The following is a 23,012-nucleotide window of genomic DNA, read 5'->3' as shown; positions in this document are numbered from 1 at the left end:
TGAGATCCTGAACTAGTGCTCTACAAGTACATGGAAACCTGCATACCACTGCAAAAAGCTGATGGTCCTCAAAAGTCTTAGGGCAAGTGGGGCCTTTGCAAACATGGACTCAGGACCTCTTTACTCCTTGTAACAACAATAAGGCTGGAGGATGCTGCTTGGTAGCCCACCAAGGAACCAGCCCTATGCCAGAGCTAGGGCATTGACATGAATCTGCTCTGGCTGCTGGAACTTCCACAGCAGGAATCAAACCAGGAGGTGAGCCATGGAAGCAGCTCACCTGCTCTCCTGCTGCAGCTGAGAGAAGAAATGAGACCAGCACTGGTTACCTGCTCTTGGTGAACTCCACCAATGACTGTAAGTAAGAATCTGAGCTGACCAGCTTAGCTGACCAATTTTCCTCTCTCTTCTGTTGAGGAGAACTGAAGCATCTCAACAGTCACAGTGGAAACTGTCACTCTATTCACAAGCAAAATAGAAACCACTGCATTTATTCCGAGTCCACTCTGGTACACGGTGGTCTCATCCCCAGTCCTGACTCAGTCACCCCCTGTTCTAGCTCACACATTTCATTTCCAGTCTGAGGGATGGAAGATTTAATCCCAGCCAACATGGAATCAATTCACAGTACTCCCCTAGACATGTGTGAGCAAATTGGCAGAACAGGACATAATCAGGGCACTGATGATCGCTGATTTCCCTGTTACTATTTCCAGTACAGACACTCTTCCTGATACCATCTGGGCTGCTTTTTTGCTTTCTTTGCATACTTTTATTTCCTGATACTTTTCATAGCTTCTGTGATCTTTTCTGAAAAATGCTTTGAGTCTATTGAGTCTAAGTCTTTGAATTTAAATTCTTAACCAGCTTCCTGATAGCCTGAGAGAGAAATCTGTTTCATTTTATTCAAGCATGGGTTTGTTATTGTAGGATTGCTAAGAGTTGTTGCTGACTGCTCTGCTTTGCTGGTCAGCTTGGCAGTGTTCAGTCCTCTCTGTTCTTCCAAACACATAGTTCCCTGAATGTGGGCTCTCAGATCCAGGTTCACTTCTGGTTCAGTCCCAAAGCAGTTATTTTTATAGCTCTGCTTCTTGTACTTTCCAGGGAGATTTCACTACAGAACAGCAGCAGTCTTTAAAGAGCCTCCAAGATCCTGAAGCTGTTGCATTCAAATGTGAATGTTGTTTGACTTGATCAGAAGTCTTGAGTTTTGACTTCACAGTTTCTGCTATTATTGAAACAATAGTGCTATCATGAGCCTCACCAATAATAACCAGCAGACATATAGAATTTGTGTCGAGTGCCTTTCCAAGCACACTAGTCAAGGAGCAGCACTGTTACTTTTCCTTTTACAGATGTGGAAACTGAGGCATGGAGAAGGGAAGTTACTTGCTCAGTCACCTAGCAGGCCAGTTGCAAAGCTGGAAATAAATTTTGCATCTGTACCATTTCTTTTTGGACCAATGGATCAATATCAATCCTCAAAATTCATGCAAACCAGCCTTATCTCCTTTTCACTAATAAATACATGTATGTTTGTGAGAGAGAGAAAAATATATAGCGAAAGGATCATTAAAACAGTCATCATGAAAAGTCCATGTCAATCTTGTCCCACTCAGTTTCTTCATTGCACTCTCAAGCTAAATAGTTTCTAGGGGAGAAGAGAATGCAAGGTAGCAACCTTCTCTGGAACTGAAAGATCTGAAATGTTTTCCCAGATCAATCCATACATCCAGGAGGAAATAACTATTGAAGACATCCTGCTTTCAGTTAATGCACAGGCCAGTCCCAGTGCTAATAAAGCCAAAAATCTGTGCAGGAAACAAGATGGCATTGTATGTAATAAACATGATAAAGAACATGGAGGCTTCCAAATGGTCTGAACATTTACTGTGCCTATCTAACAGCCCCTGATTAAAATGTAATACTGTTTAAGCCTGAGTTATGCCCTCTATCTGGAAAAAGGACAAGACACACAGAAAGAAGAAAAAAAAACAAACAGGAAGTAGAATCAAGATCAGGCTGAAAACATACGCAGGAAACAAAAAGGTTATCTTGGTGCACTGATCAATTCCCAAGATGGAGTAGCAAGACAAGAAAAAAAAGTGTAAATCGGCACAGTTCTTGAGTTTGTCTTACCTTAGCTTGGCTATCCTTGAGAGAATAACACAAAAAGCCCAATTGCTTCCACAGATTAAAAGCAGAGAAAAGAGAGAGAAGCAAAGATGCTGTAAACATGTTTTGAATTCCATAACAATTTAAGATTTTAATAAGACCTAGCTAAGCCCTCCATAAAATGTGTATGTATTGTTATCCCAGTCCCACGTACAAGGAAAAAAAAAAAAAAAAAAAACTCCCAGCAATTCATATTAATACCCAAAGTGTGATCATTTCCAAAAAGTAACTGTTAGAAAACAATATTTTGTTTTGTCTTCAGAGAGGAAAAAGCAAGTGGTTTAGAGCAAACAAAAGGCTTAGTCAATATGGATGGTGCCTGAGGTATTGCAGATAGACTGAAGTAAGATTTAGCACCCCAGTACAGGTTTGGGCAATGTGGTAACACTGTAGATTTTAAAATGATTTAAAAGTAATGCCTGTCAGTGGCAGGCTGAGCCTGAATTATACTCATGGTTTAAACTGGGCAGAAAATAATAATGACTAGTTGGAGACCACAGGCTGTCAATGCCTTTCATTTACACAGTGCATGCTCCTGGTGGATCTCTTATGGAACAAAAATAATCAATATAAGAAGGGTTAACAGCTAGCTGCAGGCTTCCATAGATATAAAAAACATCTGAGGGCCAAAAGAAGTCTAATTCTTGTTTCTCCAAAGGAAAACTTCATGTACTTAAGTGACAAGGAGGAAGACTTAATTTCAGGACCACTGTGCAGTCTGCTAAATGGACGGTAACTTCAGAAAAAAACATAAAAAGAACTGAAACTTATGCTATTGCTATTACAGAGACATTGCTTCCACGTAACATTTAAAGAAGGCGTAGGACAAATAATACCATCCCTTGATTACTGTTATGATAGTTTTCAATTTTACTGGCCTTTTTTCTCATTTGGCCAAGGACAAAACTAACCTTACATGCTTCAGTGTAAGTAAACTATATTAAAAAAATAAAACTTAACAGAAATAAAAATAGTATGTAAATAGGAAGTACAATAGTGCTAGTTAGAGATCCTCAATCCTCATTACTTTGCTTAATGTGCAAAGCCATTTGCACATCCTACCAGCATGGTGGTCTCCCTTCAATTGCCTTCTCAGTATGGAACAGAAAATGATTAATACAACTACTATTACTACAACTAAAAATGGCAGGTCAAAATATTGTTTTCTAACAGTTACTTTTTGGAAATGATCACACTTTGGGTATTAATATGAATTGCTGGGAGTTTTTTTTTTTTTTTTTTCCCTTGTACGTGGGACTGGGATAACAATACATACACATTTTATGGAGGGCTTAGCTAGGTCTTATTAAAATCTTAAATTGTTATGGAATTCAAAACATGTTTACAGCATCTTTGCTTCTCTCTCTTTTCTCTGCTTTTAATCTGTGGAAGCAATTGGGCTTTTTGTGTTATTCTCTCAAGGATAGCCAAGATTTTTTTGCAGTTACTATAATTTAATAAAAATAGTTGAAGGAACTGCTGAAGCTCTTGGAGGCTCCAGAGATGTCCACCTCATTCCAGGTAAGCAGGACAGCAAAAGCAGACAAAAGAGCAAGCAGCTGCCATCCTGTGAGAGTTAACATTAAGACAACTATGTTCAAAAATCCAACCCAAAAAACTTTGGCACCAATCAAATTGCACACGTCACCTTGAGATTTGCTATCTAATAAAGCCTAAAATTTTCTACAACTCACACTAGACAATTTAACCTCATATTGTCAAAAAAAATCTCCTATACAAATACTGCACTAACTGCATCAGTATCAACCAAAACTTGCTGACAGGATAAAGACAACTTTAGACGGAGCATATGGTGGAATTTTGCTGCACGAGAATTAAAGCTGAGGACTGAAAAGGGTGAATTAAAGGATTGTAAACTGGCTTCTGTCAAACACCTACTTTCTACAAACACATGAAAGAGAGATTCCAAATACTATATTTGGTTTTAACAAAACTCCAAATTGAGAAAAATGCTTTAATTTTCTAGGGAACACAGGAATAGAGAACGAAAATATATGCTTCTAAAGATATAAAATCCAAAACTATACAATGTAAGACAGACTACTGGGAAAATAAGGTAAAATATAGGTTTCAGAAATTAAAAAAAAAAAAGGACAATACAGTACATTAAAAATAAAATGTAGATGATAAAGAAAAAGGTCTGGACTACAGAGTGGATTTAAAGACATGCTTTATTGAGAGGTGAAGGTGGTTTCCCAGAGTATCTGGGTTTGATGGAGGCCAGGGAAGAAGGACTAGGATTCTGGACACTGCTTGCAGATTCCTCACTCTCGTAGCTTGCAGCTTCTCCAAAGCCGCCTCCTTCTTGCCCTCTTCAGCCTCTGCAGGAGCAGGGAACCGGGAGCAAGGCACACAGCAGAGATGAGATCAGGACATCGAGGAAACAGCCCCGCGCCCCGGCCGAGCTGCGCGGCAGCGACAGAAGCGCGCTTCCCCGCTGCGAGCACGCGGCCTGCCGCTCGAGCTCTAAGGCCTCCGCAAACCCCTCCCTCGCACTTCTCGGCGGGTCTTCCCGCTCCCCTCCGGACGCCCCCAGAACAACAAACCCACCAAGACCACCGCCCGGCAGAAGCCCAGCTCCACACTCTGCCCAGGCCGTCGTTACACGGCCCCCTTCCAAGGGTGCCAGGAGAAAGAAAGGGGGCCCACGGCGACTTCCGTACAGCCCCGGTGGCTCCCGAGACAGCCACCCAGAGGAGCGCCGGCCACACCTTCACCTCAGGGCTGCCAGACGAGCCGCCCTTCTCGCCCTTACCTGCCGCGGAGGCAGGGTCCTCCTCCAAGAGCATGTCTGTGCAGAAGGCCTGAGGCTTCGCCGCAGCCGTCCGGGGGCGTGGGAGGCCAGGGAGGAAGGGCCAGGACTCTGGACACCGATGGATGGGGAAGGGGCCTCAGAGGACGCTGACCTGCTCCTCACTTTACAAGCAGATCGGGCCGAGTACCTGCCAAAGGGGCTCATAAGGAGCCTGCCTTCTCCTCAACAGCAAGCGGACGTGTCCTCTACCCACACCAGTCCCTTCTGGGGGAAGGCAGGAGGATCCTTTGGTTAGTGCATACAATGGGTCTCATTTTCTGCCGCTGGGAAGACTAAATAAAGTACGCTGCAGTAAGTTAGGGCCTAAACACGCAGAGCAACACCTTCCACAACAGCCACGCTCATCCCCACGCACACCAACAGACACACCAAACAAAAAGCTTCCCAGAAGAGAAAAAAAGAGCACACTGCAGCACTGCCTCCGGCCTCCTCTTCTCCCACGGACAGGGAGGTATAACACTACATCCAGCCTACCGGCAGGGGCCAATACTGACACCCAAAAGGCCTCCACACCTCCTCTCAAAGTGCAGCACACGGCACGCACCGAGACAGTGAAGCCTGGGGCTACGCGCCTGAGTTACAGGGCAGCCCGGCCCCAGTAACGGCCACGCGGGCATGAAGCCCTGCGGGCAGAGACCTCGACCCCGATTACGGGGCGGGCAGGCAGCTCCGGGTACCAACGGCCTAGAATTACGTAGCTCGCGGCTCCCGCCCCGGTTACGGGGGGCCACGCGAGGCAGGCCGCCACTGCACAGCATAGCGCCACCCGTGCAGAGACCAGCACCCAGTTTATGGGCTGGTCCCACGCCTCAGGCATCTGAAGAGCTCCCTCTCCCCCTCTCCCCCTCAAAGGGGCAGCACGGTGACTTCCACCCTCCTTACAGGGCAGTCACTCTCGGCGGCCGCCAAAAGCGGTAGCTGGGCAAACGGCCAGCTGAGCGGAGAGCACGGCCCTCGTTACAGGGCGGCCACGCTGCTCTGGGCAGCAAAGGCGCTCAGGAGCAACAGGGAATGCGGATCTGCTTCCTGAGCCTGCCTACGCAAGAGTTGCCAGTGTCAAGGGTCCCTTTCCTTCTCCTCCATCTTCTGCAACTTGCATCTTCGGCCTCGTGACTTGCTTGCAGATTCCTCACTCTCGTAGCTTGCAGCTTCTCCAAAGCCGCCTCCTTCTTGCCCTCTTCAGCCTCTGCAGGAGCAGGGAACCGGGAGCAAGGCACACAGCAGAGATGAGATCAGGACATCGAGGAAACAGCCCCGCGCCCCGGCCGAGCTGCGCGGCAGCGACAGAAGCGCGCTTCCCCGCTGCGAGCACGCGGCCTGCCGCTCGAGCTCTAAGGCCTCCGCAAACCCCTCCCTCGCACTTCTCGGCGGGTCTTCCCGCTCCCCTCCGGACGCCCCCAAAACAACAAACCCACCAAGACCACCGCCCGGCAGAAGCCCAGCTCCACACTCTGCCCAGGCCGTCGTTACACGGCCCCCTTCCAAGGGTGCCAGGAGAAAGAAAGGGGGCCCACGGCGACTTCCGTACAGCCCCGGTGGCTCCCGAGACAGCCACCCAGAGGAGCGCCGGCCACACCTTCACCTCAGGGCTGCCAGACGAGCCGCCCTTCTCGCCCTTACCTGCCGCGGAGGCAGGGTCCTCCTCCAAGAGCACGTCTGCGCAGAAGGCCTGAGGCTTCGCCGCAGCCGTCCGGGGGCGTGGGAGGCCAGGGAGGAAGGGCCAGGACTCTGGACACCGATGGATGGGGAAGGGGCCTCAAAGGACGCTGACCTGCTCCTCACTTTACAAGCAGATCGGGCCGAGTACCTGCCAAAGGGGCTCATAAGGAGCCTGCCTTCTCCTCAACAGCAAGCGGACGTGTCCTCTACCCACACCAGTCCCTTCTGGGGGAAGGCAGGAGGATCCTTTGGTTAGTGCATACAATGGGTCTCATTTTCTGCCACTGGGAAGACTAAATGAAGTACGCTGCAGTAAGTTAGGGCCTAAACACGCAGAGCAACACCTTCCACAACAGCCACGCTCATCCCCACGCACACCAACAGACACACCAAACAAAAAGCTTCCCAGAAGAGAAAAAAAGAGCACACTGCAGCACTGCCTCCGGCCTCCTCTTCTCCCACGGACAGGGAGGTATAACACTACATCCAGCCTACCGGCAGGGGCCAATACTGACACCCAAAAGGCCTCCACACCTCCTCTCAAAGTGCAGCACACGGCACGCACCGAGACAGTGAAGCCTGGGGCTACGCGCCTGAGTTACAGGGCAGCCCGGCCCCAGTAACGGCCACACGAGCATGAAGCCCTGCGGGCAGAGACCTCGACCCCGATTACGGGGCGGGCAGGCAGCTCCGGGTACCAACGGCCTAGAATTACGTAGCTCGCGGCTCCCGCCCCGGTTACGGGGGGCCACGCGAGGCAGGCCGCCACTGCACAGCATAGCGCCACCCGTGCAGAGACCAGCACCCAGTTTATGGGCTGGTCCCACGCCTCAGGCATCTGAAGAGCTCCCTCTCCCCCTCTCCCCCTCAAAGGGGCAGCACGGTGACTTCCACCCTCCTTACAGGGCAGTCACTCTCGGCGGCCGCCAAAAGCGGTAGCTGGGCAAACGGCCAGCTGAGCGGAGAGCACGGCCCTCGTTACAGGGCGGCCACGCTGCTCTGGGCAGCAAAGGCGCTCAGGAGCAACAGGGAATGCGGATCTGCTTCCTGAGCCTGCCTACGCAAGAGTTGCCAGTGTCAAGGGTCCCTTTCCTTCTCCTCCATCTTCTGCAACTTGCATCTTCGGCCTCGTGACTTGCTTGCAGATTCCTCACTCTCGTAGCTTGCAGCTTCTCCAAAGCCGCCTCCTTCTTGCCCTCTTCAGCCTCTGCAGGAGCAGGGAACCGGGAGCAAGGCACACAGCAGAGATGAGATCAGGACATCGAGGAAACAGCCCCGCGCCCCGGCCGAGCTGCGCGGCAGCGACAGAAGCGCGCTTCCCCGCTGCGAGCACGCGGCCTGCCGCTCGAGCTCTAAGGCCTCCGCAAACCCCTCCCTCGCACTTCTCGGCGGGTCTTCCCGCTCCCCTCCGGACGCCCCCAGAACAACAAACCCACCAAGACCACCACCCGGCAGAAGCCCAGCTCCACACTCTGCCCAGGCCGTCGTTACACGGCCCCCTTCCAAGGGTGCCAGGAGAAAGAAAGGGGGCCCACGGCGACTTCCGTACAGCCCCGGTGGCTCCCGAGACAGCCACCCAGAGGAGCGCCGGCCACACCTTCACCTCAGGGCTGCCAGACGAGCCGCCCTTCTCCCCCTTACCTGCCGCGGAGGCAGGGTCCTCCTCCAAGAGCACGTCTGCGCAGAAGGCCTGAGGCTTCGCCGCAGCCGTCCGGGGGCGTGGGAGGCCAGGGAGGAAGGGCCAGGACTCTGGACACCGATGGATGGGGAAGGGGCCTCAGAGGACGCTGACCTGCTCCTCACTTTACAAGCAGATCGGGCCGAGTACCTGCCAAAGGGGCTCATAAGGAGCCTGCCTTCTCCTCAACAGCAAGCGGACGTGTCCTCTACCCACACCAGTCCCTTCTGGGGGAAGGCAGGAGGATCCTTTGGTTAGTGCATACAATGGGTCTCATTTTCTGCCGCTGGGAAGACTAAATAAAGTACGCTGCAGTAAGTTAGGGCCTAAACACGCAGAGCAACACCTTCCACAACAGCCACGCTCATCCCCACGCACACCAACAGACACACCAAACAAAAAGCTTCCCAGAAGAGAAAAAAAGAGCACACTGCAGCACTGCCTCCGGCCTCCTCTTCTCCCACGGACAGGGAGGTATAACACTACATCCAGCCTACCGGCAGGGGCCAATACTGACACCCAAAAGGCCTCCACACCTCCTCTCAAAGTGCAGCACACGGCACGCACCGAGACAGTGAAGCCTGGGGCTACGCGCCTGAGTTACAGGGCAGCCCGGCCCCAGTAACGGCCACGCGGGCATGAAGCCCTGCGGGCAGAGACCTCGACCCCGATTACGGGGCGGGCAGGCAGCTCCGGGTACCAACGGCCTAGAATTACGTAGCTCGCGGCTCCCGCCCCGGTTACGGGGGGCCACGCGAGGCAGGCCGCCACTGCACAGCATAGCGCCACCCGTGCAGAGACCAGCACCCAGTTTATGGGCTGGTCCCACGCCTCAGGCATCTGAAGAGCTCCCTCTCCCCCTCTCCCCCTCAAAGGGGCAGCACGGTGACTTCCACCCTCCTTACAGGGCAGTCACTCTCGGCGGCCGCCAAAAGCGGTAGCTGGGCAAACGGCCAGCTGAGCGGAGAGCACGGCCCTCGTTACAGGGCGGCCACGCTGCTCTGGGCAGCAAAGGCGCTCAGGAGCAACAGGGAATGCGGATCTGCTTCCTGAGCCTGCCTACGCAAGAGTTGCCAGTGTCAAGGGTCCCTTTCCTTCTCCTCCATCTTCTGCAACTTGCATCTTCGGCCTCGTGACTTGCTTGCAGATTCCTCACTCTCGTAGCTTGCAGCTTCTCCAAAGCCGCCTCCTTCTTGCCCTCTTCAGCCTCTGCAGGAGCAGGGAACCGGGAGCAAGGCACACAGCAGAGATGAGATCAGGACATCGAGGAAACAGCCCCGCGCCCCGGCCGAGCTGCGCGGCAGCGACAGAAGCGCGCTTCCCCGCTGCGAGCACGCGGCCTGCCGCTCGAGCTCTAAGGCCTCCGCAAACCCCTCCCTCGCACTTCTCGGCGGGTCTTCCCGCTCCCCTCCGGACGCCCCCAGAACAACAAACCCACCAAGACCACCGCCCGGCAGAAGCCCAGCTCCACACTCTGCCCAGGCCGTCGTTACACGGCCCCCTTCCAAGGGTGCCAGGAGAAAGAAAGGGGGCCCACGGCGACTTCCGTACAGCCCCGGTGGCTCCCGAGACAGCCACCCAGAGGAGCGCCGGCCACACCTTCACCTCAGGGCTGCCAGACGAGCCGCCCTTCTCGCCCTTACCTGCCGCGGAGGCAGGGTCCTCCTCCAAGAGCATGTCTGTGCAGAAGGCCTGAGGCTTCGCCGCAGCCGTCCGGGGGCGTGGGAGGCCAGGGAGGAAGGGCCAGGACTCTGGACACCGATGGATGGGGAAGGGGCCTCAGAGGACGCTGACCTGCTCCTCACTTTACAAGCAGATCGGGCCGAGTACCTGCCAAAGGGGCTCATAAGGAGCCTGCCTTCTCCTCAACAGCAAGCGGACGTGTCCTCTACCCACACCAGTCCCTTCTGGGGGAAGGCAGGAGGATCCTTTGGTTAGTGCATACAATGGGTCTCATTTTCTGCCGCTGGGAAGACTAAATAAAGTACGCTGCAGTAAGTTAGGGCCTAAACACGCAGAGCAACACCTTCCACAACAGCCACGCTCATCCCCACGCACACCAACAGACACACCAAACAAAAAGCTTCCCAGAAGAGAAAAAAAGAGCACACTGCAGCACTGCCTCCGGCCTCCTCTTCTCCCACGGACAGGGAGGTATAACACTACATCCAGCCTACCGGCAGGGGCCAATACTGACACCCAAAAGGCCTCCACACCTCCTCTCAAAGTGCAGCACACGGCACGCACCGAGACAGTGAAGCCTGGGGCTACGCGCCTGAGTTACAGGGCAGCCCGGCCCCAGTAACGGCCACGCGGGCATGAAGCCCTGCGGGCAGAGACCTCGACCCCGATTACGGGGCGGGCAGGCAGCTCCGGGTACCAACGGCCTAGAATTACGTAGCTCGCGGCTCCCGCCCCGGTTACGGGGGGCCACGCGAGGCAGGCCGCCACTGCACAGCATAGCGCCACCCGTGCAGAGACCAGCACCCAGTTTATGGGCTGGTCCCACGCCTCAGGCATCTGAAGAGCTCCCTCTCCCCCTCTCCCCCTCAAAGGGGCAGCACGGTGACTTCCACCCTCCTTACAGGGCAGTCACTCTCGGCGGCCGCCAAAAGCGGTAGCTGGGCAAACGGCCAGCTGAGCGGAGAGCACGGCCCTCGTTACAGGGCGGCCACGCTGCTCTGGGCAGCAAAGGCGCTCAGGAGCAACAGGGAATGCGGATCTGCTTCCTGAGCCTGCCTACGCAAGAGTTGCCAGTGTCAAGGGTCCCTTTCCTTCTCCTCCATCTTCTGCAACTTGCATCTTCGGCCTCGTGACTTGCTTGCAGATTCCTCACTCTCGTAGCTTGCAGCTTCTCCAAAGCCGCCTCCTTCTTGCCCTCTTCAGCCTCTGCAGGAGCAGGGAACCGGGAGCAAGGCACACAGCAGAGATGAGATCAGGACATCGAGGAAACAGCCCCGCGCCCCGGCCGAGCTGCGCGGCAGCGACAAAAGCGCGCTTCCCCGCTGCGAGCACGCGGCCTGCCGCTCGAGCTCTAAGGCCTCCGCAAACCCCTCCCTCGCACTTCTCGGCGGGTCTTCCCGCTCCCCTCCGGACGCCCCCAAAACAACAAACCCACCAAGACCACCGCCCGGCAGAAGCCCAGCTCCACACTCTGCCCAGGCCGTCGTTACACGGCCCCCTTCCAAGGGTGCCAGGAGAAAGAAAGGGGGCCCACGGCGACTTCCGTACAGCCCCGGTGGCTCCCGAGACAGCCACCCAGAGGAGCGCCGGCCACACCTTCACCTCAGGGCTGCCAGACGAGCCGCCCTTCTCCCCCTTACCTGCCGCGGAGGCAGGGTCCTCCTCCAAGAGCACGTCTGCGCAGAAGGCCTGAGGCTTCGCCGCAGCCGTCCGGGGGCGTGGGAGGCCAGGGAGGAAGGGCCAGGACTCTGGACACCGATGGATGGGGAAGGGGCCTCAAAGGACGCTGACCTGCTCCTCACTTTACAAGCAGATCGGGCCGAGTACCTGCCAAAGGGGCTCATAAGGAGCCTGCCTTCTCCTCAACAGCAAGCGGACGTGTCCTCTACCCACACCAGTCCCTTCTGGGGGAAGGCAGGAGGATCCTTTGGTTAGTGCATACAATGGGTCTCATTTTCTGCCACTGGGAAGACTAAATAAAGTACGCTGCAGTAAGTTAGGGCCTAAACACGCAGAGCAACACCTTCCACAACAGCCACGCTCATCCCCACGCACACCAACAGACACACCAAACAAAAAGCTTCCCAGAAGAGAAAAAAAGAGCACACTGCAGCACTGCCTCCGGCCTCCTCTTCTCCCACGGACAGGGAGGTATAACACTACATCCAGCCTACCGGCAGGGGCCAATACTGACACCCAAAAGGCCTCCACACCTCCTCTCAAAGTGCAGCACACGGCACGCACCGAGACAGTGAAGCCTGGGGCTACGCGCCTGAGTTACAGGGCAGCCCGGCCCCAGTAACGGCCACACGGGCATGAAGCCCTGCAGGCAGAGACCTCGACCCCGATTACGGGGCGGGCAGGCAGCTCCGGGTACCAACGGCCTAGAATTACGTAGCTCGCGGCTCCCGCCCCGGTTACGGGGGGCCACGCGAGGCAGGCCGCCACTGCACAGCATAGCGCCACCCGTGCAGAGACCAGCACCCAGTTTATGGGCTGGTCCCACGCCTCAGGCATCTGAAGAGCTCCCTCTCCCCCTCTCCCCCTCAAAGGGGCAGCACGGTGACTTCCACCCTCCTTACAGGGCAGTCACTCTCGGCGGCCGCCAAAAGCGGTAGCTGGGCAAACGGCCAGCTGAGCGGAGAGCACGGCCCTCGTTACAGGGCGGCCACGCTGCTCTGGGCAGCAAAGGCGCTCAGGAGCAACAGGGAATGCGGATCTGCTTCCTGAGCCTGCCTACGCAAGAGTTGCCAGTGTCAAGGGTCCCTTTCCTTCTCCTCCATCTTCTGCAACTTGCATCTTCGGCCTCGTGACTTGCTTGCAGATTCCTCACTCTCGTAGCTTGCAGCTTCTCCAAAGCCGCCTCCTTCTTGCCCTCTTCAGCCTCTGCAGGAGCAGGGAACCGGGAGCAAGGCACACAGCAGAGATGAGATCAGGACATCGAGGAAACAGCCCCGCGCCCCGGCCGAGCTGCGCGGCAGCGACAGAAGCGCGCTTCCCCGCTGCGAGCACGCGGCCTGCCGCTCGAGCTCTAAGGCCTCCGCAAACCCCTCCCTCGCACTTCTCGGCGGGTCTTCCCGCTCCCCTCCGGACGCCCCCAGAACAACAAACCCACCAAGACCACCGCCCGGCAGAAGCCCAGCTCCACACTCTGCCCAGGCCGTCGTTACACGGCCCCCTTCCAAGGGTGCCAGGAGAAAGAAAGGGGGCCCACGGCGACTTCCGTACAGCCCCGGTGGCTCCCGAGACAGCCACCCAGAGGAGCGCCGGCCACACCTTCACCTCAGGGCTGCCAGACGAGCCGCCCTTCTCCCCCTTACCTGCCGCGGAGGCAGGGTCCTCCTCCAAGAGCACGTCTGCGCAGAAGGCCTGAGGCTTCGCCGCAGCCGTCCGGGGGCGTGGGAGGCCAGGGAGGAAGGGCCAGGACTCTGGACACCGATGGATGGGGAAGGGGCCTCAAAGGACGCTGACCTGCTCCTCACTTTACAAGCAGATCGGGCCGAGTACCTGCCAAAGGGGCTCATAAGGAGCCTGCCTTCTCCTCAACAGCAAGCGGACGTGTCCTCTACCCACACCAGTCCCTTCTGGGGGAAGGCAGGAGGATCCTTTGGTTAGTGCATACAATGGGTCTCATTTTCTGCCACTGGGAAGACTAAATGAAGTACGCTGCAGTAAGTTAGGGCCTAAACACGCAGAGCAACACCTTCCACAACAGCCACGCTCATCCCCACGCACACCAACAGACACACCAAACAAAAAGCTTCCCAGAAGAGAAAAAAAGAGCACACTGCAGCACTGCCTCCGGCCTCCTCTTCTCCCACGGACAGGGAGGTATAACACTACATCCAGCCTACCGGCAGGGGCCAATACTGACACCCAAAAGGCCTCCACACCTCCTCTCAAAGTGCAGCACACGGCACGCACCGAGACAGTGAAGCCTGGGGCTACGCGCCTGAGTTACAGGGCAGCCCGGCCCCAGTAACGGCCACACGGGCATGAAGCCCTGCGGGCAGAGACCTCGACCCCGATTACGGGGCGGGCAGGCAGCTCCGGGTACCAACGGCCTAGAATTACGTAGCTCGCGGCTCCCGCCCCGGTTACGGGGGGCCACGCGAGGCAGGCCGCCACTGCACAGCATAGCGCCACCCGTGCAGAGACCAGCACCCAGTTTATGGGCTGGTCCCACGCCTCAGGCATCTGAAGAGCTCCCTCTCCCCCTCTCCCCCTCAAAGGGGCAGCACGGTGACTTCCACCCTCCTTACAGGGCAGTCACTCTCGGCGGCCGCCAAAAGCGGTAGCTGGGCAAACGGCCAGCTGAGCGGAGAGCACGGCCCTCGTTACAGGGCGGCCACGCTGCTCTGGGCAGCAAAGGCGCTCAGGAGCAACAGGGAATGCGGATCTGCTTCCTGAGCCTGCCTACGCAAGAGTTGCCAGTGTCAAGGGTCCCTTTCCTTCTCCTCCATCTTCTGCAACTTGCATCTTCGGCCTCGTGACTTGCTTGCAGATTCCTCACTCTCGTAGCTTGCAGCTTCTCCAAAGCCGCCTCCTTCTTGCCCTCTTCAGCCTCTGCAGGAGCAGGGAACCGGGAGCAAGGCACACAGCAGAGATGAGATCAGGACATCGAGGAAACAGCCCCGCGCCCCGGCCGAGCTGCGCGGCAGCGACAGAAGCGCGCTTCCCCGCTGCGAGCACGCGGCCTGCCGCTCGAGCTCTAAGGCCTCCGCAAACCCCTCCCTCGCACTTCTCGGCGGGTCTTCCCGCTCCCCTCCGGACGCCCCCAAAACAACAAACCCACCAAGACCACCGCCCGGCAGAAGCCCAGCTCCACACTCTGCCCAGGCCGTCGTTACACGGCCCCCTTCCAAGGGTGCCAGGAGAAAGAAAGGGGGCCCACGGCGACTTCCGTACAGCCCCGGTGGCTCCCGAGACAGCCACCCAGAGGAGCGCCGGCCACACCTTCACCTCAGGGCTGCCAGACGAGCCGCCCTTCTCCCCCTTACCTGCCGCGGAGGCAGGGTCCTCCTCCAAGAGCACGTCTGCGCAGAAGGCCTGAGGCTTCGCCGCAGCCGTCCGGGGGCGTGGGAGGCCAGGGAGGAAGGGCCAGGACTCTGGACACCGATGGATGGGGAAGGGGCCTCAAAGGACGCTGACCTGCTCCTCACTTTACAAGCAGATCGGGCCGAGTACCTGCCAAAGGGGCTCATAAGGAGCCTGCCTTCTCCTCAACAGCAAGCGGACGTGTCCTCTACCCACACCAGTCCCTTCTGGGGGAAGGCAGGAGGATCCTTTGGTTAGTGCATACAATGGGTCTCATTTTCTGCCACTGGGAAGACTAAATGAAGTACGCTGCAGTAAGTTAGGGCCTAAACACGCAGAGCAACACCTTCCACAACAGCCACGCTCATCCCCACGCACACCAACAGACACACCAAACAAAAAGCTTCCCAGAAGAGAAAAAAAGAGCACACTGCAGCACTGCCTCCGGCCTCCTCTTCTCCCACGGACAGGGAGGTATAACACTACATCCAGCCTACCGGCAGGGGCCAATACTGACACCCAAAAGGCCTCCACACCTCCTCTCAAAGTGCAGCACACGGCACGCACCGAGACAGTGAAGCCTGGGGCTACGCGCCTGAGTTACAGGGCAGCCCGGCCCCAGTAACGGCCACGCGGGCATGAAGCCCTGCGGGCAGAGACCTCGACCCCGATTACGGGGCGGGCAGGCAGCTCCGGGTACCAACGGCCTAGAATTACGTAGCTCGCGGCTCCCGCCCCGGTTACGGGGGGCCACGCGAGGCAGGCCGCCACTGCACAGCATAGCGCCACCCGTGCAGAGACCAGCACCCAGTTTATGGGCTGGTCCCACGCCTCAGGCATCTGAAGAGCTCCCTCTCCCCCTCTCCCCCTCAAAGGGGCAGCACGGTGACTTCCACCCTCCTTACAGGGCAGTCACTCTCGGCGGCCGCCAAAAGCGGTAGCTGGGCAAACGGCCAGCTGAGCGGAGAGCACGGCCCTCGTTACAGGGCGGCCACGCTGCTCTGGGCAGCAAAGGCGCTCAGGAGCAACAGGGAATGCGGATCTGCTTCCTGAGCCTGCCTACGCAAGAGTTGCCAGTGTCAAGGGTCCCTTTCCTTCTCCTCCATCTTCTGCAACTTGCATCTTCGGCCTCGTGACTTGCTTGCAGATTCCTCACTCTCGTAGCTTGCAGCTTCTCCAAAGCCGCCTCCTTCTTGCCCTCTTCAGCCTCTGCAGGAGCAGGGAACCGGGAGCAAGGCACACAGCAGAGATGAGATCAGGACATCGAGGAAACAGCCCCGCGCCCCGGCCGAGCTGCGCGGCAGCGACAGAAGCGCGCTTCCCCGCTGCGAGCACGCGGCCTGCCGCTCGAGCTCTAAGGCCTCCGCAAACCCCTCCCTCGCACTTCTCGGCGGGTCTTCCCGCTCCCCTCCGGACGCCCCCAAAACAACAAACCCACCAAGACCACCGCCCGGCAGAAGCCCAGCTCCACACTCTGCCCAGGCCGTCGTTACACGGCCCCCTTCCAAGGGTGCCAGGAGAAAGAAAGGGGGCCCACGGCGACTTCCGTACAGCCCCGGTGGCTCCCGAGACAGCCACCCAGAGGAGCGCCGGCCACACCTTCACCTCAGGGCTGCCAGACGAGCCGCCCTTCTCCCCCTTACCTGCCGCGGAGGCAGGGTCCTCCTCCAAGAGCACGTCTGCGCAGAAGGCCTGAGGCTTCGCCGCAGCCGTCCGGGGGCGTGGGAGGCCAGGGAGGAAGGGCCAGGACTCTGGACACCGATGGATGGGGAAGGGGCCTCAGAGGACGCTGACCTGCTCCTCACTTTACAAGCAGATCGGGCCGAGTACCTGCCAAAGGGGCTCATAAGGAGCCTGCCTTCTCCTCAACAGCAAGCGGACGTGTCCTCTACCCACACCAGTCCCTTCTGGGGGAAGGCAGGAGGATCCTTTGGTTAGTGCATACAATGGGTCTCATTTTCTGCCACTGGGAAGACTAAATGAAGTACGCTGCAGTAAGTTAGGGCCTAAACACGCAGAGCAACACCTTCCACAACAGCCACGCTCATCCCCACGCACACCAACAGACACACCAAACAAAAAGCTTCCCAGAAGAGAAAAAAAGAGCACACTGCAGCACTGCCTCCGGCCTCCTCTTCTCCCACGGACAGGGAGGTATAACACTACATCCAGCCTACCGGCAGGGGCCAATACTGACACCCAAAAGGCCTCCACACCTCCTCTCAAAGTGCAGCACACGGCACGCACCGAGACAGTGAAGCCTGGGGCTACGCGCCTGAGTTACAGGGCAGCCCGGCCCCAGTAACGGCCACGCGGGCATGAAGCCCTGCGGGCAGAGACCTCGACCCCGATTACGGGGCGGGCAGGCAGCTCCGGGTACCAACGGCCTAGAATTACGTAGCTCGCGGCTCCCGCCCCGGTTACGGGGGGCCACGCGAGGCAGGCCGCCACTGCACAGCATAGCGCCACCCGTGCAGAGACCAGCACCCAGTTTATGGGCTGGTCCCACGCCTCAGGCATCTGAAGAGCTCCCTCTCCCCCTCTCCCCCTCAAAGGGGCAGCACGGTGACTTCCACCCTCCTTACAGGGCAGTCACTCTCGGCGGCCGCCAAAAGCGGTAGCTGGGCAAACGGCCAGCTGAGCGGAGAGCACGGCCCTCGTTACAGGGCGGCCACGCTGCTCTGGGCAGCAAAGGCGCTCAGGAGCAACAGGGAATGCGGATCTGCTTCCTGAGCCTGCCTACGCAAGAGTTGCCAGTGTCAAGGGTCCCTTTCCTTCTCCTCCATCTTCTGCAACTTGCATCTTCGGCCTCGTGACTTGCTTGCAGATTCCTCACTCTCGTAGCTTGCAGCTTCTCCAAAGCCGCCTCCTTCTTGCCCTCTTCAGCCTCTGCAGGAGCAGGGAACCGGGAGCAAGGCACACAGCAGAGATGAGATCAGGACATCGAGGAAACAGCCCCGCGCCCCGGCCGAGCTGCGCGGCAGCGACAGAAGCGCGCTTCCCCGCTGCGAGCACGCGGCCTGCCGCTCGAGCTCTAAGGCCTCCGCAAACCCCTCCCTCGCACTTCTCGGCGGGTCTTCCCGCTCCCCTCCGGACGCCCCCAGAACAACAAACCCACCAAGACCACCACCCGGCAGAAGCCCAGCTCCACACTCTGCCCAGGCCGTCGTTACACGGCCCCCTTCCAAGGGTGCCAGGAGAAAGAAAGGGGGCCCACGGCGACTTCCGTACAGCCCCGGTGGCTCCCGAGACAGCCACCCAGAGGAGCGCCGGCCACACCTTCACCTCAGGGCTGCCAGACGAGCCGCCCTTCTCCCCCTTACCTGCCGCGGAGGCAGGGTCCTCCTCCAACAGCACGTCTGCGCAGAAGGCCTGAATCTTTGCTGGAATACCATTTTTATGTGTTCTTTCTTTGTTTGTTTTCTGTTTTCTTCATCTGAAAACAGGGATGCTGTCATTGTCATGTATGAACAGAATCTTAGAGTGTTTCAAGCTTTTTGATGGATTTGAAATAGAAATTCTACTGTCGTTTTTATTTTTAGTAAATTATCACCAGAACTTTTGCACCTCCTCTGTGAATTAAATCGGAGGAAATATGACCCCATCTCCTTCCTTAATATGTCCTGCTAATTTTGTCACTTTTGTCTCTTTTCAGCAGTTCTTCTTAGAAGATATTTCCCCTCATAGTTCCCTGCCATACCATGCTCCACACAGCTCCCCCAGTTATTCTGCCATAGTTCCTGATACTGTCTCTTTCTTCAGTGTTTCCTCAAAAATCGTTATCTTTATTTCAACCGTCATAGCTTCATTTAATTATCTTTCCCTCTGCCCTCAGCCATTCACATTGAAATCCTGTCCCCCTCAGTCCTCTCAGATTCCAGAAGAAGCTTTCTTCCTCTTTCTCCTCAAGCATTCCTGCTGAAACCACTTCCCCTTTCTCCTCTCAGCAATTCCCCATCAAACTTGGGCCTTTTGCTCCCCTTACAGCTTCCTGCTAGCTCAGTTCCCTACATCTCCCCTCTGTGATTCCCACATAATGCCTTGCACCATCTCTTCCCTCAGACTTCCCTACGATAAGCCTTCTCTGACCCTTCTCTCAGCAATTCCTGCAAAAAAAACTTAGCTCCCTATTTCCATCAGATACTCTTGCCAAAATTTATTTTTCTCCTCTCAGCACTTCCTACAAAACCCTGATCTTCCTCTCAGCAGTCCCAACAAAAAATCTTTCCTCCTCTCTCCTCTCGGAGATTTGCACCAAAACTTCTCTAGTGTCTCCCCTCAGTCTCCACTCCATTTCTGCTAAAACCACTTCCCCTGTCTCCTCTCAGCAGTTATCTCCAAACCTGGCCCTGCTTCCCCCTCACAGCTTTCCACCAAACTCTGTTCCCCACAGCTTCCCTCAGAAATCCCCACCTATTCTTTGGTGTTATCTCTTCCTTTAGTGCTTCCTCACAATTCCCCATCCTCGTGTCAGCCTTCAGAGCTTCCTGCAGATGCTGTTCCCTCTCTCTCCCCTCAGCAATTCCCACAACAAAACTGTCCTCCTCTTTCCCCTCAAGAGATTCCCGCCAAAAATTCCTACTCTGGCAGCGCCTCCCCTCACACCTGCCGTGTGCTCTGGCAGTGCCTCCCCTCATGCCTCTTGCCCCTCGCCTCCTGCGTTTTCCACCTGCCCGCCCCAGCTCTGGCCCCGCTCTCTCGGGACGGGGTACGGGGCCACTGGCCCCGCTGTCTCTGGCATGGGGCCTGTCCCCTCCCCTCTCCCATGGCACTGGAGGAGTCGTCGCTGATCCAGAGGGGACAGGCGCTCAGCCAAGTCAAGGACCATGGTACCTCAGGCTCCCCTATCACTTCCCCACCCCAGCTCCACCCTGTCAGCCGGCCCTTGTCACTTGCCTCCCCAGTCTGCAGTCAGCCAGTCCTCGTCTGCCCCGGACCCAGGTGCAGCCCCGCCGAGCTGCCCCACCAACATCCCCAGGAATGCCCCACCGGGCTGCACGTGGCCCCCTCATGGGCGCGCTGGCTGGGCCCCTGCCTGCGGGCTTCTGCACAGGGCAGCGGCCCCCCAGCTGCAACCTCCTGGCTCCCATCACCCTAATGTACCCTGGCTTTCTTAAGCAAGGGTCAAGCCATTATGCCTCCTTGCACACCATCTCATCTCTACACTCCCAGCATTTAACAGGTCTCTCTCATGCTGTGATGACAGCTTCCCCACTGGAAGCCCTTAGCTTATTTGCATTGTGGGACTCTGTGGAGCTCTCTGCAGTGCATGTGTACGCACCAGGAACTGCTCTCAGAAGCAGCAAAGAAGCTTGGATAAGTAGCCATTCCAACAAGCTACATCCCATCTGTTGTTCCATGGGGATTGCCCTTGTGCCAACTTTTTATCCCTTTAAAAATGCAGAGAGTTTATACTATGTCTCACTGAGAGCATGGTGGTGTGCAACTGCTCAGAGAGTCATTAGACTGCCACTACTCTAGCATAAGTTAAGAAAAACTTCACTAAATCCAGTGAAGATTTCTAAATTTTCCTTGTTGTAAATGAAAACACAGTTTAACCTATGGGAGGTGTGAAAAATGTGTTGCTGATTTTCCTTTGAAAAAAACATGCATTCAAATGATTCTTCTAATAACCAAGCTAAATTCAAATCATGCAAATGTCAGTTATAGTTAGGAAGATTCCCCAAACCTTAATTCTATAAATTTCCCACATCCCTAACAGGTAAATCCCTGTAAATGGGAGAGATGTCTTGATAAAGGTGCAAGTTATGGGGCAATTTCTAACAGCAGCTCATTGCTCTAAGGTGCTGAAACTAGTTTGATTAACAAAGATTAGCTAAATTCCTGTAGTTCTCCTCTATGGTGGCAATATAGCACCATCTTGTGGTTTGTTACAGTTCATAAGTTTTACTGTATTTCTCACGATCGCTTATGGACAGGAGGACATTAAGAGATGTTACCCAGTACTGAATTCTTCCAGGCGCTGGAAACATCGCAAAAGTTTTTTATATCGCTTTACCATAACTAGATTGAGTACTGTTAGCAGCATAGCCCAACAGTGCAGAGCTAGATACACATCAGCAACTGCAAGTCAGGCCCAGGGTTCACATAATGTTTATAAACAGCTCCACATGTCCTGCAAAATAAATGGCAACACAAAATGGAAAAGCTTTTCCCTCCTCATGTCTCTGAGGAAGCACAGATTACTACTTTGGGAAGGCATTTCACTGGGCAAACTTGATTACCTAGCTACGTCTCAAGGATCACAGGCCAAGCTTCTACATGCTAATAGTAGGTTATCATGTCACAGTGTCTCAGGCTGCAGAGACAGGTCAATGCTTATCAAGATGTGTGCAGTTTCTTAAGAATATCATAATGACATTTTTGTGATTACAGCTCGTCTAGTGTCATTTGCTCTGTTCTAGTTGCATTTACTTTGAATAGCTCTTGGCAGCTGACATACAGGTCATTGATGGACTGGATCTATGGTTATCTTTGACTGGAAAAGAGCTTAGCTGACAATGGAAGACAGAAGAAAGGACCGAAGGCAGCAGACCCAGAGATTGTTCCTGCAGAATGGAATGCCGGCAGCATTTCTGACAGAAGTCTGATGAACAGAGGGAAAGGTATTTTGCTATTAACCACAGGAAGCATTAGCAGTGACCATAATCCATTTGACCACTCAGAAATAAGCACTTGGCATGTTGCTAGAAAGCAAAAAGCAAAGAGCACAATGTTCTCAGAGCCTGTATGCCTTTCTTCTAAAGTCTTTGGACATTACTAGGAATAAGCCAGCCCAAGCAAGTGGCATTTTTTGTTAACACACTTTTTTATTTTACCTGAAGGTAAGTCTGCATGACATATTACATGTTAAAGTCTTTTCTACTCCAAAACCTTGGTTATTTTGTGTAAGTTTTCATTTTAAATGGTGCCAAGAAATCTAGAAATAACAACAACCAACAGACAAAATCTGTCACGTGAAAAGCAACCCTGGAAAAACAATCAGTCTCTGACACCCAAGACTCTAAGTCACTCTCCACTCAACAATAAAGTAATTCCAAAACAAATATGATCGGTGAGGAAAACACCCAAAGTTTTTTTAAGTCTTTCAATGATTAGTTGTTAGGGTCGAGAGCAAGCTTTAGTTCTATGTTTTTCCATATGAAAAGTCTGTGTTTGACATTTGTTTACTCTTGCTTTTGGAGCTGTTGTAAAACTTGAGGAGACAGACTGGATTTCTTGATGTTGTATGTGGAAGAACTACCTCCAAAAGCAGCTAGAAAGCCTTACTGGAGAATAAAGGGTTCTTACTCTGATCGTGCTTTAACTGCGGTTTGATCAGGATGGGTGCTCTGAAAATGCTGCTTTGTATAGCTCAGTTGAGCCAGCTATATAGATGTAACACTACAACAGCACATTGGACTACCATTCCCATAATTCTGTATTCATAGTTTCATGGTACTAACTGATGACTTGGCTATAAGCTTTCAAAATGCTACATCTCTCCATATGCTTAAAACAGGCAACTATGAACTGTTCACCTGGAAGCTGGCACAGTAGCAATGTACAGCATGGTGGCCATACCTGTGAGAGCTGATGAGGGAAGGTGAATAGTCTGCTGTTTGAAACTCTAAATTCATAACCATGGTTGAGAAAGAATGATGTGTAATAGAAGGGCCCCAGATGTGTCTCAGAATACTGAATACTTTCCAGAAATACTAGTAGTTTATTTTTAGAGATTGCACAATCAGAACTACTAGATCTCTGTTTCAATTAGTTATCCACAGTAGATGCAATAAGAGCAGCAGCAAACTGAGGTTTCTTTAGTCACCATGCAGACAAACGACCTCACTGCTGATGTGAAGATGCTTTCAACAGAAATGGTGATACTTCTGCCACACTTTTCCCAGGTAGCACCTTTGTTTATATTGCTCACAAAACAAT

At 54.7% G+C, this 23,012-nt stretch overlaps 1 long non-coding RNA gene across 1 annotated transcript; it reads right to left on the bottom strand.

The window, feature by feature from the left end:
• Positions 1 to 4,349: 4,349 nt before the first annotated feature.
• Positions 4,350 to 18,471, bottom strand: LOC134149985 (uncharacterized). Its single transcript, XR_009960556.1, has 10 exons — positions 18,392 to 18,471; positions 16,712 to 17,957; positions 15,032 to 16,277; positions 13,352 to 14,597; positions 11,672 to 12,917; positions 9,992 to 11,237; positions 8,312 to 9,557; positions 6,632 to 7,877; positions 4,952 to 6,197; positions 4,350 to 4,517 (listed from the first exon to the last, which is right to left on the bottom strand). It is a non-coding gene; the product is annotated as an uncharacterized LOC134149985 (long non-coding RNA).
• Between the last annotated feature and the right edge of the window lie 4,541 nt (positions 18,472 to 23,012).

Source organism: Rhea pennata, chromosome 22, assembly GCF_028389875.1.
Source record: "Rhea pennata isolate bPtePen1 chromosome 22, bPtePen1.pri, whole genome shotgun sequence".
NCBI lineage: Eukaryota > Metazoa > Chordata > Aves > Rheiformes > Rheidae > Rhea > Rhea pennata.
Note: the sequence above shows the minus strand (reverse complement) of the source record. Positions and strands in the feature narration are given on the sequence as shown.